The sequence below is a fragment of the Mastomys coucha genome, unplaced genomic scaffold, assembly GCF_008632895.1.
Source record: "Mastomys coucha isolate ucsf_1 unplaced genomic scaffold, UCSF_Mcou_1 pScaffold1, whole genome shotgun sequence".
Lineage (NCBI taxonomy): Eukaryota > Metazoa > Chordata > Mammalia > Rodentia > Muridae > Mastomys > Mastomys coucha.
The window spans coordinates 86,619,538-86,635,471 of record NW_022196891.1 but is presented as its reverse complement, the minus strand read 5'-3'; the positions used below and the strand labels follow the sequence as shown (position 1 = coordinate 86,635,471).

The following is a 15,934-nucleotide window of genomic DNA, read 5'->3' as shown; positions in this document are numbered from 1 at the left end:
ACCTGCACCGGTGTCTGGGCACGCCACACTGGCTCCCGTGGGAGCCCTTTCCTCTGGATTTCTCGACTCTAGTTGGGTCAGCTACTGAACACCCCTTGGGCACTGCTCTGTCCTCTGGGAAGGGAAGTTCAGGTACACTCAGTTCTCTGGCTACACCTATACTGTCTTAGATTTTAAACGTTGTCTACATGGTTCTATTATTTCTTCTGCCCTCCCTTCACTCACGTGCTTCACTCACGTGGCACTGTCCACGAAATCTGAGTTAGGAGTGAGAGGGAAAGACTCTTTTACATTGTGATGAATAATTTCTCTCTGTATGTGTGCCAGTGTATTTGACTAGATGTGTAATCAAACAAGTATTGACAACGTGAGCCAGGGAGAATTGTGATCATTAGGATTCTTGGGGAAAGTATACACACGTGGCAGGTGATGTGATTAGGAATGAATGCGAAGTCTTCAGCCTGTATGCATATATGAAAACATTATTACAAAGCTCACAGAAAGCGTGTTGGGTCATGTGCAGAGGCCCTCTGGGATTGCATCCCAGGCCGTTGACACGGTCCCCCGCCCCCCCGGGAGGAGAACTCACCTCTCCTCTGCCTGCTGGGATTCCTGGAATCACCAAAGGACTGGAAGCCATTTTCAACATCTGCAGAAGAAACAGCAGAATTGTCTCTCGTTTCCTAGGCCCATGCTAATTTAATGTCAACTGCCTTTGCATCAGCCTGGAATTGTAATTAGCACCCCGTGGAAATATTAGTTATCTCAGTCAGATTAGGAGCTTTGATCTGCGCTTACTGTCTTTGATGAATAAAATGTGGTGATTGAATTTAATTTACTCGAACGAAGTTCAGTGGATAAGGATCTTGCAATGCATGAGGTCTCTGTGAAACACAAGGAGAAATAGATCCTAGGGGTGGGGAAACTCCTTTAAACTCTAATTTGTGCTTCCAGAAAAAGGACTGGCCTCTGTTGATGAAATCCTACTTGACCCACTCGACGTGCCTTTGGGTTTTCCCCCCTTTCTCTACAAGTTGTGAGACAAATCCTCAAGGTAACATGGTGGTCGTCTGGTAGTCTTGACTCCACCATGCAGAGACCCGCCTGCCTGCACCATGAGCCCCAGAGGAGAGGATGCTACAAGACAGGGTAAGAGGAGACGTCTCCTCACGATCCCATCCATGCTAAGGTCACTGTTCTCATGTGCATGAGAATCGGCCGTGTCTGGGCCGGCAACTGTGGCTCACATGGATTTGCACACACAGGTAGCATGTACAGAGCCCGTTCCTTTGCCAGCCCCTAGCCAAAACAAAGACTTCAATGACCAATGCAGAAATGCAGATGATGGGCGTTTGAGGATGCCGTCTCAGAGGTGGCCTTGGGCGTGAGCCTCTACTTCTTACGTCTGTGCTCCGATTGATTTCTCAGGCTCTGCTTTGTTCTGTCAAGTAAGCATTCTTTTTTTTTTTTGGTTTTTCGAGACAGGGTTTCTCTGTGTAGCCCTGGCTGTCCTGGAACTCACTCTGTAGACCAGGCTGGCCTCAAACTCAGAAATCTGCCTGCCTCTGCCTCCTAAGTGCTGGGATTAAAGGCGTGTGCCACTACTGCCTGGCCAAGTAAGCATTCTTAAACCCACTTTGCTAGGTTGTCTTAGATCACTGCAGGAGAAAGTCCCTTAAGTATAATGCTTCCGGTTTGGGGAGATAATTCAATAGAATGTTTGTGGCACATACAGGGAGACCTGAGTTCAATCCTTAGAATTGGTGTACCTCAAATCCCTTCCCTGGAGAGGGGGAAGCGGGCAGATCCTTGAGCCTCACTGGCTAGGAAGCCTAACCTATTTGGTGAGCTCCAGTGAGAGACCCTGTCTGGAAAGACAGAGGGGGATGACTCCTAAGGATGGACATTCAAGGTTGACTCCTGACCTCTGGCCTCTGTATACATGTGAATAAATAAACATGTGTTTGTTCATCCAAACACACACACACACAGACACACACACACACACACACCTTTCTTCATAGTCTATGTTGAGAACTCACTTCTGCCACGTGGAAAATGCCCATGGCTCCTCTTCTCCGACCTATCACGTGGTGTTTTTCTTGTGCGTGTAAAGCTTCCCCATTTTCTCAGTACAGCATCTCCTTCTCTGTCTCCCATTTTACCGGCTAGAGTAGGTAATTTCAAGTTGATACTTATCTATTTCCCTGTTCTGATTTAGGCAAAAACCCGTCTGTTTCATCATTTTCCTGGTGAGTTCCATTTGCCTCTCTGCAGATTCAGAGGTAACCATCATTTGTGACAACAGGAGTTCTTTCAGAGAAATCAATTCGAAGCACCCCCAGCTGGGGAGAAGCGCTGCATCCAGCCAATGCCAAAGCAGAGACATTTGCTGTGAGAGATGGTCCGGGCACACAGCTCCTCCCTGTGTGCAGTGTGCTGTGGAGATGTCCTCAGAGGGGCCCTCACTGACATTTGAACCTCCAGCTCTAGTACCCTTGGAGATTTTTCCCTTGTGATTTTTTCCATATTACAACACATGTCTTCTAGAATATGTCACAGATAGTCTGAGGTTGTTTTGCATTTGTCATCTCTCATCCTCCAAGCTGAGAGGTGCCTGAGCGTCTGTAGCTCACTGTTCTCTTGGAGTAATGACAGCCTGCATCAGAGATGTGAGAAAGGATGTATCCAGGCCAGATTCACCTGTCTCCAGGGAAAGCTTCCTATTGCCCCTAATTTAAACATGTGTTCATGTGGTGTGTATGTGTGTGTGTGTGTGTGTGTGTGTGTGTATGTGCGCGCGCACGTGCGCGTGTGTACCCCCATGTGTGTACACTCCACACTGGAAATGCAACCTACCTGCTCCAGGGAAGGGCTTCTCACTGTATTAGGGCTATTGCTGTGCATTGGGCTGCACAGCCTAACAAGCCCTGGGGTTACAAGTGTGTGTGCCACCACCCTATTATACTTGGCCTTTTCCTTCTTCGTTAAAACATGGGTTCTGGGGACAGAGTTCAGGTCTCCATACTTCTAAGGTAAGTGTTTTACAGACTGGGCTAGCCCCACTGCCTGAGTTTCCTAACCTATTGAACAAAATGGCATGGGTGATTCTTCAAAGATCGTTCATCAGAATCTCATGGAAGAATACACACTGTGCGGTAGGCTTGCTCTAAAACCTAGAATTGTTGCCTGCTGCCGCTGCTGCTGCTGCTGCTGCTGCTTCTCCTTCTCTTCCTCCTCCTCCTCTCCCTCCTCCTCTCCCTCCTCCTCCTTCTCTTTCTTCTTCTTCTTCTTCTTCTTCTTCTTCTTCTTCTTCTTCTTCTTCTTCTTCTTCTTCTTCTTCTTCTTCTTCTTCTTCTTCCTCTTCCCCTTTCCCTTCTCCTTCCTCCTCCTCCTCCTCCTTCCTCCTCCTCCTCCTCCTCCTCCTCCTCCTCCTCTTTTTCTTCTTGTAGGTGATGGGAAAATGATATTTAAATGTCCGTCAGAGCGACTTTGATTGCGTTATTCCTGCACTGAGTACTCCACAGGTAAACTGTGTGTTTCTGCTAACCCAGGGAAGGTGGGAACATGCTTTACTAAAAGGAGCTGGGGTGAGAGTGTGCTTGGTGACCTGCTCCTCACTTGGATTTCCCATGAGGACTCCTGTCCAAGACCCTGGTGCAGTGAGGAACATAACCAGAATGGGACTTCAGGAGTCGTAGCATGGGCAGTTCGGAAGGTCTCTGAAGGGGCGCAGGAAGCAGGAAGGAATCTCTACCTCCATATAATATTGACCTCTGGGAACCGGTGGCTGCTTACTTTAGTTTGGACCTGCAATGACCCCGACAGTCCTGTGTGGTGAAGACTGGGTCACCAGACCTTGGCAGTAGTGGAAGGCAGTGTGACCCGTAAGAGGTGGCATTTACTGAGAGGGAGTTAGGGCACTGGAGGTGTGCTCTTTGAAGGGACTTGTGTGATCCTGAATCGGTACCTTCTTTTTCACTCAGTAGCTGCCTTACAAGAGTTCTTCTCCTCACAAAATTCCCACCACAAAGCCCTGCGTCGGCATCCCCAAAGATAGACTCTGAAGCTGCGAATGAGCACCCCGTCCTTTAGTAAGGTGTTTACAGCAGCACCAAGCTTTAGTTATGAACTGCTTTAGTTTAGGAGAATTTGGTAGGACACTGGAGGCTCCCTGGAACTTGCCCACTCCGTTACTCTGCTCCATGCAATCTAGAGCATTGTACAACACTCTCATTCGGGCATACCACACAGAGGACCGAGGATGTGAACCGAAGTGAATGTATTTGCTGGAATGAAGGCTTCCCCTTGTCTGCTGGGCCCAGGCTTCATGGGTGGTGGTGACAAAAGAAACAGATTGATAGATTATTCTCCAGCTTCCATGGTTTCAACAGGCAGGAGCTCTTGCAGAGGGTTTAGTTCATGTTTTTCTCCATGTCTTTCTAGTAAAACATCTATTTGTATGTCTTTCACAGGAGACATAATAAGTACATTCAAATTCCTTCATGCTCTGTCAAGCAGCAGACATTCATTAAACAACCAGGTGGCTCATGAATTCAAATCTTTTCTAGATTTTTTCTATGGAAACAATAAGGAAATAAAGACTCATACTTGAAGTCAGGTGGTTGGGTTTCAACTCAGGTAGCATCTCTTACTTGTTCTGGAGTCTGGGCATGGCACTTAACGTCTGCCTTAGTTTCACCACCTGTAAAATGGGATAACATCAGCACAGCACAAAAGGGTGAGTGTGGAGCTCTGAGAGCATGCTCAGCTCAGTGCTTCAGTAAATGTTCTAAAAGTGCTTCCCGATACTGTTCCATATAGCTAAGAATAATAGCACGTCACCACAAATCTCTGTGGGAAGTCACATCATTCATAAGACAGATTGTGTGATGGCTAATTTTAATGATCAGTTCAATTTGATTGAATTAAGAAACTCCTAGGAGATTACTAACATACATCTCTAGAGGCACCTATAGTGTCCCCAGGGAGAGTTGTATCACGCGGGAGCTGATGAAACGATGGGACAAATCCTTTGATGAATGACAGATTCTATGACATGAATGACAGGTTCTGTGAGGTGAATGACAGATTCTGTGACGTGAATGACTGACAGATTCTGACATTGTTAGGAGGCGGTCAAAGGTAAAAAGCTGACAAACTGGGGCACTAGAAACCAGTTCTTGCTGGCTACACCTTCTGTGTTTTTACTTCTCTACTCCCATCTATAAAGAAATGAAGGACAGCGTCCACCATCTGCTCGCGTCACCATGACATTTCACTCAAGCACATGGGGTCAGGACACTGTGGTCTGTGAACCAATCAACCCCTCTCTGGTTGTTTACATTGGGCATTCGGTCACAGCAACACACAATGTCGCAACTGGTACAGATAGTTTCTTCCCTCCCCTTGAGGATCAATGACCAGGAATCTATAAGGTACTCATTGTTCAAAGGATGCTATAAATCACAAAGAAAGATTAAGTCCTTTTGGAAAAGGACAGGGTAGAGAAATAAGACTGAGAAAATATAAAGCTGAGGAATCCAGATAGGGAGCTAGAACATGGCGGCTTCAGACAGTGCCTTCCTAATGCAGGCCAGCAGAAGCGACAGAGGTCTCAAGACTGAATTGTGAACTTAGAGATGCCTCGGGACACCAAGACACACACACACACACACACACACACAAACACACGTGCACATGTGCTGTGTTAAACCTCCCATGAAAAGGTTTGAGCTGTTTTTATTTCACAGCTTGTCTGTCTTTGTGTTGTGCGGCATGTCACTAAATAAATAGTCCATGGATATTTTACCAACAACTTCCTCATTCGCTCTCTCCCAATGTGAAAATTAATGCTCTGGTCGGTGCTGGCCATGTGTCTTCCGATAGTCCCTGAGTTCTAATTAGCTCCCTCATATTTAACTATTTTCTTCCCTGCCCTTTCTCCATCTCTTTCTTCCCCTCCTTTCTCCCTCCCTCCCTTCCTCCTCCCTCGCTTGCTTCCTTCCTCCTCCAGGCCTCTCTTGTCTTCTTTGAGATACAAATCTCTCTGTGTAGCTCAGGCTGCTGAGCGAGTGCCTCCTTGTGACTCTGGTTTTCTCTCCCACATGGGATAAGACCTGCTTGAGGGGTGAGTAGGGGAGGCTTCAAGATTTTGTCTGGTGCACCGTGAGCCTCTTCCCTAGTAGCCAGGTCCCATGTGAACCAGACTCTATCCCTCCCTCCTGAGCCAACGGCTCTTCCTCACTCCTGGGATTGTATCTGAACTCCTTAGTGTGGCCTACAGGCTTCTGTTCCATCTGGCTCTTTCCTACCGAATGCCTGCTTCCTCCTTGTCCTGGCTGGCTTTGTGTGTCAACTTGACCCAAGCTGGAGTTATCACAGAGAAAGGAGCCTCCCTTGAGGAAATGCCTCCATGAGATCCAGCTGTAAGGCATTTTCTCAATAGGTGATCAAGGGGAGAGGACCCCTTGTGGGTAGTGCCATCCCTGGGCTGGAAGTCTTGGGTTCTATAAGAGAGCAGGCTGAGCAAGCCAGGGGAAGCAAGCCAGTAAGTAACATCCCTCCATGGCCTCTGCATCAGCTCCTGCTTCCTGACCTGCTTGAGTTCCAATCCTGACTTCCTTTGGTGATGAACAGCAACGTGGAAGTGTAAGCTGAATAAAACCTTTCCTCCCCAACTTGCTTCTTGGTTGTGATGTTTTGTGCAAGACTAGAAACCCTGACTAAGACAATCCTCTTCTACTGTGGTCTTAAGTGAATGTATTTCTATAGCTTCAAAAGCCATACCTTTGCTGTGGAGTTAACACACCGGTGCTCTGGATGGAAAGCCCATGTGCGAGCTTGACTTGGGATTGTTCTCACTTGCAGCACCGCTCAGGATCTGCACTGAGAAGCCCTCTCTTAGTTCTTTGCTGAAGATGCCTCCCTGTCCTGTCTCCTACTTCTCCTGTTCCCACCTGCCTTGCTTCCGCCTGTGTCTGAGTTCTTCAAGGCATGCGTCACGTTGCGGTTTGTGACGTTCAGCCAGTTCCTGTAGCAAGTGCTGTGTTTAAGGCTTGGTTATGGTACTTGAATAGCAGACCCTTTCTGAAGCTTTGTGACCATGGCTCTAGATTCAGACCAGCAGAAACGGGTTTCCTGCTCGGCCGCTCATCGGCTACAGACTGAAGATGGCTCACTCCTGTCTTGAGTCCCCAGCCTTCTCATTTATGAGGTTGGGATATGTATCTCCAGGTTATTGAAAGACTCAAATCAGACAGTGGTTAGGAGTGCTCTTGGTCACACCAGTGGTTTTCCTTGAAGTGACAGAGGGAAAGAGTTGTGATCAGCTTATGGGCATTGATTTCTTACTTTTAATAGGTTTTATTTAATCGGCAGATGATAATGGTACGCAGCTCTAGGGCACAGTGTGATGTTTCAGAACATACATTTGCTATGGAGCAGTCTGACCAGGGAGTAAACATATCTGCCATCTCAGATGCTAATTCCTTTACGGTGAGAACATTTGAAACCCACATTCAAAGTTATTTTGAAATGGAACACACCCCACTCACTGTTATTATTGAAGTGCGCAGTGGGCCCCCAAACCTATTACTCTCCTGTAGTCAAAACCGTCTGCTTTGATCAACACACCCCTCTCCTCCTCACCCCGGATCCCATTCCAGATAACTGATATTCTGTTTCTCAGCACTGACCGTTTCAGGTCCTGCACAGAGGCAACACCATATGGGACATGTCCTTTACTTCATTTTGCACAGTGTCTATAGGTTTATTCATGCCACAATAACAGAGCCTTCTGCTTAGTTAGGGCTGAGTAGGATTCCACCGAGTCCAGGGACCACTGCCCCCACTCACGAGCTGATGGGCACTGTGGTTTCTATATCCTGACTGTTATGAATAAGGCTGCACTTTACACAGGACTATGGGTACCTCTCTGTCTGCACAGCTGAATGCCCATACTACTTCCATGGCTGATGGTTGTCTAGGGCAGAATTTCTTAATCTATGAGTCTCGACCTGTTGGGGGTCCATAATCCTTTCACAGAGGTCACCTAAGACCATGGGGAAAATCAGATGTTTATATTATGATTCATAACAGTAGAAAAATTATTGTTATGAAGTAGTTTTATGATTGGGGTCACTACACATGAGGAACTGTATTAGAGGGCCACAGCATTAGGAAGGTTGAGAGCCACTGGTCTATGGGAATCACAAAGTTAAAGCAGCTTTACTGAAGTAAAGAGCTCCTTTGAGATGGGAGGGGACCCTTGCTTGAGTGTCCTATGGGGCTCTTGGATTCCCCACTTTTCTCTAATGGTCTTGTTCAGAGGCCCACTCCATTCTGTCTGCTGTGTCTCCACACAATGCTGTCTGGGAACAAAGCAACTATCTTTGAGTTCTTTCTCCTGATTTTTCTGTTTACTACTTCTCACTCCCCCTCACCACTCAAGTGACTGCAAACTGAAGGAAACCATTATAATTTCAGAGTTATTCTTTGTAGAAATAGGGGAGAAAATCTCAAAATTTGTGTGGAATCACAAAAAAGACTCCAAATAACCCAAAAATCTTGATTAAAAAAAAAAGAATTGAGCTGAAGGTTTCATACTACTAGCTTTCAAAAGATATCATAAAATTATTGGTATGATTCGACATTATCTTTTTAAAAATCCTCCGTCCCTCCATCCCTCCCTCTCTTTCTTTCTTCCTCCATTTGTTTCCCTCCCTCTCTCCCCTCCCATCTCCCTCCTTCCTCTTCCTTCCTTCCTTCCTTTCTTTCCTTCCTTCCTTCCTTCCTTCCTTCCTTCCTTCCTTCCTTCCCTCTCTCCCTCGCCTTCCCTCCTTCCCTCCATCATTCCCTTCTCTTCCTTTTTTCCTCCCTTCCTTTCTCCCTCCCTCCCTTCCTCCCTTCCTGTGTTTGTATGTGTGTATGCATATGTGCATTCATATCCCACAGTATTCATGACAAGTCCAGAGGCCAACTTTCTGGACCTGGTCCTTTCATTCTGCCCTGTGGGTCCCAAAGATCAAACTCAGGGCATCAGGCTTGTCAGGCATCTTCACCTGTTGAACCATCTCCCTGTTCTCATTGCTATGGTGTCACCGTGGTTCTCACCCTTCCTCATGCTGAGTTCCTCATGCTGTGGTAAACCCCAACCATAAAATTATTTTCACTGCTACTTTATAACTAGAATTTTGCTAAGAATCTTATCTTAATGTAAATACTTTTGGAGATAGAGGTTTGCCAGAGGGGTCACAACCCACAGGTTGAGATATACTGGTTTAGAGGGCCATCTGGCAAAGGGGCCCACGCAGAGGCTTGGTCCCAGGGTACAGTATTTGGAACATCTGTGGTCCTGTGAGAGGTGAAGCCTGGTGAAAGCCCATGAGTCAGTGAGGGTGTGCCAACAAAGGGAGCATGGACTCTAGTCTCTCTGTCCATACCGACTTTTTCACAAGCCACTTCCATGATATGTCACCATCTGTCATCTTTATCAAAACTGAGCTCATGCAGATGCCATGTCCTGAACAAGTTCAGGTCATAAACCATGACCTGAATCAACCTTTCATTTTTATATTAGCCTCCTTAGGTTGTTTGTTACAGTGATGCAAAGGTGACCAATAAACGCTTAGTAATAACCACAGCATCATATCGTGACACAAGCCATACATATTAGGCAATGGAATAGGTTTGGAGATCCAAGAAACAAGCTCACCTATCTATAATCAAATGCATTTTAACAAGGCTCCAAGGACAGGCATCCATTATTCTGGAGGGCCCAGTACCCACCTACAGAAGAAACAAAATACACTCTCATTCTGGCAGTTACTTCTCATTTTCTTCTTGGTTGACTTTAAAATCATGTAGGAAAGTGGAGAGGCATGTTTTCAGGAAGGAGAATCATCTCAGGAGGAAAACCCACTTTGACCGTGAGCAGCACTATCCCATGGCATAGGAGCCTGGATGAAAGAGAGAGGCGTCTGGTACCGGCACTACCCTGTGCCCGCTGAGCTGTGCCTTCCGTGCCAAGGTGGAATGAACCCCAGGAAACTGGGCCAGCACGAACCGAACTGTTCCCTCCTCCTCTGATTTGCTTCTCGGAGGCTCTGTGGTCACAGGGATTCAGGAGGAACTCGTGCAGTGAACTTTATCTCTTGTCACCACAACATGGACTAAACACAGGAAACACTAAAATACCACAACACCTCGAGAAAGCTTCATGATTCAGGTCCAGGCAGTCGTTTCTTGGATCGGAGGCCAGAACATAGGCAACAAAAGCAAAATAGACAGGATTGTACCCACCTGAAAGGCTTCCCATGTACGTCAGAGACAGATAACCTCAAGAGACAATCCACATTCAAGGAAAGGTACTTGTACAACATATCATGATAAGGGCCAAGGATCCAAATTTCTATAAGGAAATCAAACTATCCAATAGTTAAACAAATTAGCCTGTTAAAAATGGGCTGGAGAGATGGTTAAGTGGCTAAGAACACTCGCTGTTTTTGCAAACGACTGGAGTTTGGTTCCCAGCATCCACATGGGGTGGCTCATAACTGCCTATAAGTCCAGTCCCAAGGGATCTCTGATGCCCTTTTCTGGCTTCAGTGTGTACCGGCATGTTTTTGTATATAATGTATGATGCATTATATATGATGTGATACACACATATGTATATATAAAGTGAATACATATATATACACATATATAAAGTGAATACATATATCTTTAAACAAAAGATGGAAACCCAGGACCAGAACCAAGGCTCTGCCAACTCACACTGTACCTGCATGTGGTTAATCAGAAGGGACACAGTCCCTTGATCATGGAGCATAGAATTTGATGGCTCAGTGACCAGGGTTGTGTAGCAATTTCCTCTGAGATTGAAACATTCCATTCTATAGGGATGCCCCTTAAGCAAGAAGGTAAACAACTGAAAACAACTTCAGGAAGTTTCTGAAACTGAGCAGATTTGGTCCCCCTCCCTGACAGCTAAGCTGCTAAGAAGACTCTGGGACCAGATCCATCGTCAGAAGAAGCAGAACCAGCTGAGCTGCCTGGCGGAGGGTTAGAGCAACTGCCACCCTGATAAAGCACGCCTCCAGCCTGTTCCTGCGTGGCCGTGCAGTGGGCTCCACGTTGCAAGGTTTAGTGAGCTGTCATTCATGCAGGGATGAGCTTTGCTCGTGGAGAGAATACCTTCTGCATTGCGTGGATGCGTCACCTGTCAATTAAAAGGCCCTTGGCCTATGGCTTATGCAGGAAATAGGAGGTGGGGCATCCGGGAGGCAGAAAGGGTTCTGGGAGAGTGCTAGGCAAGAAGATTTGCCCAGGAAGATGTGAAGAGAGGAACTCACGGTACCTGAGCACAGGTAACCAGCCGCGTGGCAGAATGTAGGTTAAAATACAAGGATTATTTTAACTTCTGCTTTAGTCGGAGAAGAACCTAGCTATGTGGACAAAGTGTTTGTAAATATATTTTGAGTCTGTGTCTTATTTCTGGGAGTGTGGGGCTAAGGGAGTATGACCTAACTTCTACAGATGCGCCTGTCCTTGAGTCATTTCTGTTCCTGTAACCCCTTACCCACATTTCCTGTAAGTAGCTGATATGACACCCATTGCTTTACCAGTCATTGGACTCTGGCAGCATCCTTACTGTGGTCTGCGGTGGGCCTCCTATCTGGGGCAAGTAGACATGTCTGAAATGTCTACAGGAAAATCTTTGTCACAGGGTTTCTGCCTTAGACCCTGATTCAACCACCTGCTAGATGCTATGCGCACTGCCAGTGGGTTTGGAATGTGGGACAAGTGTCCTTTCCCACAGGGTTACCTTATAACTACTGACAGAGATTATTAATAATAAAGTTATTATTGTGTTAGGGTCTTATCACCGGTCTACAGCCATCTATACTCAGGACATAACACCTGAAATAAGAAGCACAAATTAATTCTATGCATGCATGGTAGAGTTCACCTTTTCAATTTTTAAAATGAAAAAATTTTGCAATTGGTCTATTCTTCCTTCCTTCCTTCCTTCCTTCCTTCCCTTCTTTCTTTTCTTTCTTTCTTTCTTTCTTCCTTCCTTCCTTTCTTTCTTTCTTTCTTTCTTTCTTTCTTTCTTTCTTTCTTTCTTTCTTCCTTTCTTTCTTCCTTTCTTTCTTTCTTTCTTTTCTTTCTTCCTTTCTTCCTTTCTTTCTTTCTTTCTTTCTTTCTTTCTTTCTTTCTTTCTTTCTTTCTTTCTTTCTCCCAGCAAGGTTAGAAAGTAGTTCAGGAAGTTAAAACACAGCCCCTTAGTTGTTGAGCTCTTGCCTCCCTTCTGCCTCAGCAGCTCTGTTCATGTCTGCTCTACCCTTCCCACCAATGGACTGGGGTCTATTGGATCCAAGCACCAGTGACAACAGCCACAAAAATGTCAATAATAATCTGAACATCATTTCCAAGGACCTGTCACTAGAACTTCAAAGCAGCGTCTTCCCAGGCTCCTGCAGAGCCTTTGATACCTGTGTTGTACAAGGGAGTTTGTTGAAGATCGCTGGAGATAAGGCTATAAGGCAAATTCACACTGTGTTTGCATTAGGCCCCCCGTCTGTCTGCTTCCACCTGTCGAGCTCGGTGAGAAGAGGAAGGACATACAGAAGAGCTGCCCGTCCTTCTCATCCTCCACGTCTCATGAAGCTCATTTAGGAGGAAGAGGCCCATGTTTTATTTTCCTTAAACATTCGAGTAGCTGCCCATGAAGTTGCCGATCAGGTGTTTTTCATTAGAGTTTTATTTCTCAACATGGCAGCCATAGCACCAAACCATCCTCAGTCAGTAATCAGCATATTCAGGAGCCCATTGACAGAGAGAGACACATGGATACCGCGGATTGTTCTCTTGGTGACTGGTTATCTGGTTTCTCAGCTAATGTGCTTTGAAAGAGTAGGTGAGAAGAGAGCAGAGGTGGCTGGGGAGATAGCTCAGTGGGTATGGTGCTTCCTGCCCAAGCATATGGACCAGAGTTTGGATCCCCACCTAGGGTCCTACGGTAAACCTGGCTAGGTATGGTGACCCTAGGAAGCAGGGACAGGGGATCCTGGGACAGCTAGCTGAGTCAGTGAGTTTCCTGTTCAGCAAGAGACCATAAAAATGATCAGTGGACTCTAGATATCATCAACTTGTGGCCTCCAAACACCCACGGGCACTCATGCATGCACATGAGCACACACGTGTCTCCATGCATGCAAATACTCATCTATACACATACATGCATATGAAAAATAAGACAGCAGAGAACATGGACAAGACTAGATATGGAGGCTGGGAGCTCTTTCATCTTTCTCAACATACTATTTCATTTTAGCTTTTATGTTGTCTCGACAAATGAGTCTGCAAGAGAAAAATGACAGAAGCAGACATGAACTGTAAATTTAGAACATGTGAAAGCACGCGGGTGATTATATTGCTATCCATCATAACGGCTGACGTCTGCGATGACGATCCTGTCATTATATTCTACTGAAATGCCCCTTTTAAGATGGTGAGGAAATTTGAACTGTATTTCAGAATACTTTAATCACAAATTAGGCCAAGTAACAAACATTTTATGATTGTGAAGTCAAACACTGGAAATCCATCACTCAGAGAGACACTTTCTCTAATGGCTTTGTGGGGCTGTGGTTGAGCGAATCGAAGCCGCTAACAGCTGGTGTTTAATTGGCTTGCAGAGCCTTTAGAAGCTGTTTCTCCTGGCTTGTCATTCTTTGCTGCTTAGCGGGTTTGATGGTGTGTCCCTGTATGCCTTCTCTAGGGTGGTCTCTGGGACTTGAGTCGGTCTGCGCCTTTGAATCCCAGAGCTGCAGGGTTTTACCTCCCACGGCAAGAGTGTGGTATCAATGTATATCTTGAAAGGATCGACTTCTTTAGTCACTTAGAAAAAAAAAGGTTTTATTTTTGTTATTTTTAAAGTGTGTGTGTGTGTGTGTGTGTGTGTGTGTGTGTGTGTGTGTGTGTTGGTGTCCCAGAATCCAGAAGAAGGCTTTGGATCCTAGCTCTGGAATTACAAGTAGTTGTGGCCTGCCTGATGTGGGTGCTGGGAACCCTAACTAGGGTCCCCTGTAAGAGCAGCTCTTAACCCCTAAGCCATGTCTCCAGCACTCCCTCTTCTTACTTTAAAATCTGGTTATTAACTCTTCTTTTCAACAGAGAACTAACAGAGAACTAGCTTCATGCGGCTTGTAGATTCTGACTCCACCATCTTGGCGTGCACAAGTGGGCACATGATCTGGCTTGGCCCAAACATCCCATTCAAGTGACTAGTTCATGGTTTGATTCACGCCTTAGCCTTTTTTTTTTTTAATTGTCAGAAAAACAGAACCCATCTTCCTGCTGGGATTTCTAGCTGTAAGAATGACATCAGCCTAGCTCTGGAGGTCCTCTTTGATACACACAGAGAGAGGCTCTCTGAGAATAAAGACAGCACAGAAGGGAGCCTCGGGAAGAAATTCGATGACATAATGGAACTATCTGGCAAACATTTACCCTGTGGAGTCAGGTAGGGTAGAATGCAGCCCTGTAGACTTTGTGGGAGCTGCTGCTGCTGCTGTGGTGTGGTCAATACTTTATTGTATAAGTGACTTTGAGTGGCTGTCTGGCAGTTTCAAACAAAGGGGTCTTTATTTCAGCTGCACCCTGAGGCTTTTTTATTTTATACATAAAATAATTTTTAAGTTTGCAGAGTAAGATGAAATAAAACATTATGTACAAAAACCACACAGTCTACAAGTCACTCCACAGTCAGGGACTTCAACAGCAAGCCGGCTCTCAGGTTTCCTCTGGGAGGCATCTCCTTGATGGGGTTTTTCTGACCGCCCTAGCAGGTTGTTCTTATTTGATCTGGGGCTGCTTCTCCCTTACTGAGAGGGCAGGGAGCTCCAGCCTTTGGAAGCAGAGGTCCCGAAGAAGGAAAAGGGCTCTATCCTGTTATGCTCTGGAGCTGTGTAGGGGCACACAGGGAAGACGGGCAATTCTCACAAGAGTTCGCAAGGAGACCAGACCACAGTGAGAGCTCGGAAAAGCTGATTTTGGTCCTGGTTCAGGACCATCTGGAGGAACAGCTGTGGAAGACGAGGACATGTTTATCTCTTCTGAGAGGAAATGTGGAGAATAGGCAGGGCGTGCAGAGAGCACTGCCCGGCAAAATAGAGGCCTGTTCCCATCATCCAAATGGGGTGGAAGGGAGCTGAAGCAAAACACAGCTTGTTTTGAAATCAAATAGCTGAAAGGGTTATGAATTGAGAGGGTAGGAAAGAGAGCCTCGACCATGTAGACTCTTAGCCTAGACAAGGGTGTTAGCAAGGCTCCAGAGTGTGGCAGGGTCTGACCGCGGGTCCAGAGTGTGGCAGGGTCTGACCACAGTCCCTCCACTCTGCAAACCTGAGTTTTCCCTGAGTCCTGGAAGGGCTGCACCCTTGAGTTTGATCTGGGGTGTGGTGTTTCTGATGACCTGAATACGTCGCGATAATTTACTATATCTTGCACAAGCAAGTCCTGACCTTTCTCCTTTTCTCTCTACTTTGGCAAGGTTGCAAAGGTCGCACTGTGAGCTTCTTTACAAATGGACTCAGTAGCTTGGCTTCAGTTGTCCAAATTTATGACCATGGTAAAATAGTTGTTTTTTTTTTTTTTTTTCTTTTAAGCAACTGCTACATAGTTCTCAAAAATGAGAGAAAAAAAAACAATTTTAGCAGTTTTGCTCTTTGAAGAAAAAGATAGAAATGATGGTTATAATTTAATGGTCAAAATTCTAAGGGCTATTCATTTTCATTCTCAGTTAATGATGCTCAGGTCTCCTTGGTGGGTTTTCTGTTGATGGGGAAGCAGACGAAGCTTCAAGGGACAGGTGAAACAGACACTGATTGTTCCGTGCAAGGCAAGGACTATCGGTTTATTAGCG

At 45.9% G+C, this 15,934-nt stretch overlaps 2 long non-coding RNA genes across 2 annotated transcripts in view; both read right to left on the bottom strand.

Annotated features, from left to right (window-relative positions):
* Positions 1 to 390: 390 nt before the first annotated feature.
* On the bottom strand, positions 391 to 655 carry LOC116068653. The gene is made up of 2 exons (XR_004109654.1): positions 590 to 655; positions 391 to 461 (listed from the first exon to the last, which is right to left on the bottom strand). It is a non-coding gene; the product is annotated as an uncharacterized LOC116068653 (long non-coding RNA).
* A 3,892-nt stretch (positions 656 to 4,547) lies between these two features.
* The window catches only part of LOC116068640, a 31,222-nt gene continuing 19,835 nt past the window's right edge, over positions 4,548 to 15,934 (bottom strand). The window contains exon 4 of the long non-coding RNA XR_004109649.1: positions 4,548 to 4,705. This is a non-coding gene — a long non-coding RNA (uncharacterized LOC116068640). The remainder of the gene's footprint in view (positions 4,706 to 15,934) is intronic.